Source organism: Limulus polyphemus, unplaced genomic scaffold (genome assembly GCF_000517525.1).
Source record: "Limulus polyphemus unplaced genomic scaffold, Limulus_polyphemus-2.1.2 Scaffold167, whole genome shotgun sequence".
Lineage (NCBI taxonomy): Eukaryota > Metazoa > Arthropoda > Merostomata > Xiphosura > Limulidae > Limulus > Limulus polyphemus.
This window is the reverse complement of record NW_013665777.1, coordinates 438,682-440,468: the sequence shown is the minus strand read 5'-3', so window position 1 is coordinate 440,468 and position 1,787 is coordinate 438,682.

Below are 1,787 nucleotides of genomic sequence, written 5' to 3'. Positions count from 1 at the left end.
CTTAGTCGTAACACTGTCCCCTTCCTTAGTATTGTTCATCCCAAACAATAGCCAACTTACATTTAACCAATAGATAATTAACATAACTTAATTAAATGTACAGAATTTACAAGCACTAAATTAAAATTCAACAAAGTCTCTTAATTTTACGGGACGTATCTTCTTCCATACTGGTCTCCGTCTCGTTGGCTTCTCCTTCACATAAAGTTCATCTGCTCCATCAGGAAAGTCCTATTATCAGTAACAGTCACATCAGTGGTAGTAACTTCGTTAAGGGCTTCACTATTTCCCTTCTCAAAACAGGATAGAGTTTCTTCTTCGACAGTGGCTTTTTCAGGTGACACATCTACAGCAGCGTCATTTGTTCCATTGTTCACTTCGTTCCAACTCAAATGTCCTGGACCATGATAATGCCAAAGCCTGTTGGCATACACCACCTTTGGCTTACCTCGCTGACCACATTTTATTCGGAAAGTCACGTCTGAGAGACGATCCACTATGTCATATGGGCCTTCCCAAGGAGAAGACAACTTAGGAGACTTCCCTTTGGTCTTCCTGGGATTATACAACCACACCATGTCTCCTGGTACGAAGCTGACTTCAGCAGATCTCTTATCATAACATAGCTTCATGGAATACAGACATTTTCAAGTTTGAATGCACTTGATGGTGAATATCATCCATCCTTTCTGATAACACTTTCACGAACTCTGACACATTTTCAAGCAACTCTTCATAAGGTGGGCGTCCTATTAACAGATCCACTGGCAACCGAAGTTCCCGACCAAACATCAGCTTTGCTGGAGTGTATCCAGTGGCTTCATGCTCTGCTGTTCAATAGGCCATCAACAGTGGAGGGAGTAAGACATCCCAGTCATCTTGGCAGCTATTACAAAACTTTGCCAATTCCTGTCCAAGTGTCCAATTGTACTTTTCTACCATCCCATCGGACTGTGGGTGAAGTGGCGTTGTTCTGGTCTTTCGTATGCCAAATAACTTGCAGCATTCATGGGTAGGCCTTGTGTGCCATACTTTCCAAATCCTGTGCCAGCTCTTGCAGGCGCTCCCCTTTAGCACGAACTCTAGTCCTAAACCTAGCCCTGTAGACTTCGGACTGATTTGGATTTCCATACCTGAGCTCTAGAGCAGCTACCAGTGCTCTATAATTGTGCCTGTCGTCTGCTGACAACTGTCCAAGTATTTCCAGTGGTTGTCCCTTCAGGCTCGTTGCCAGATATACTGCTTTCTGCTCCTCTGTCTATCCATTCATCTCTGCCAGGAGCTCAAATTGTGCTCTATATGCTTCCCACGGTGCCTTCCCATCGAATTCCTGTGGCTTCCTTTGTACTAGATCACCCCTATTGCTGACATTCATATCCAGGATGTGACTTCTAACAGGACTGAAGATGTCTGCATTAGGGTTTAGCTGCAGGATCTGGAAGGGGTTTGCCATTGTCTAAGGCTGATTAGGTCGATGGCTAATATATCCTCCTTGTGTAAAAGACAGTGAATCATTCTTTAATGTATTTAATTCGCTTTGAAATTTAGTAATGTTTTCCATTTGTGTACTCTGGCTTTCTCTCAACTGTTGGAGACTTTCTTCTTGTTCATTTACTTTCTCCTCCAACCACTGCTGTAGTCTCTCTTCTTGTTTCTTTTATTTTCCTCCAAAACTGCTGTAATCTCTCTTGTTTATTTTGCTGTTCGAGCTGCCACTGTTGCAGGTTTTGTTGCCACTGCTGTAATCTCTCTTCTTGTTTCTTTTCTCGTTCTTCTTGTTTCTTTTC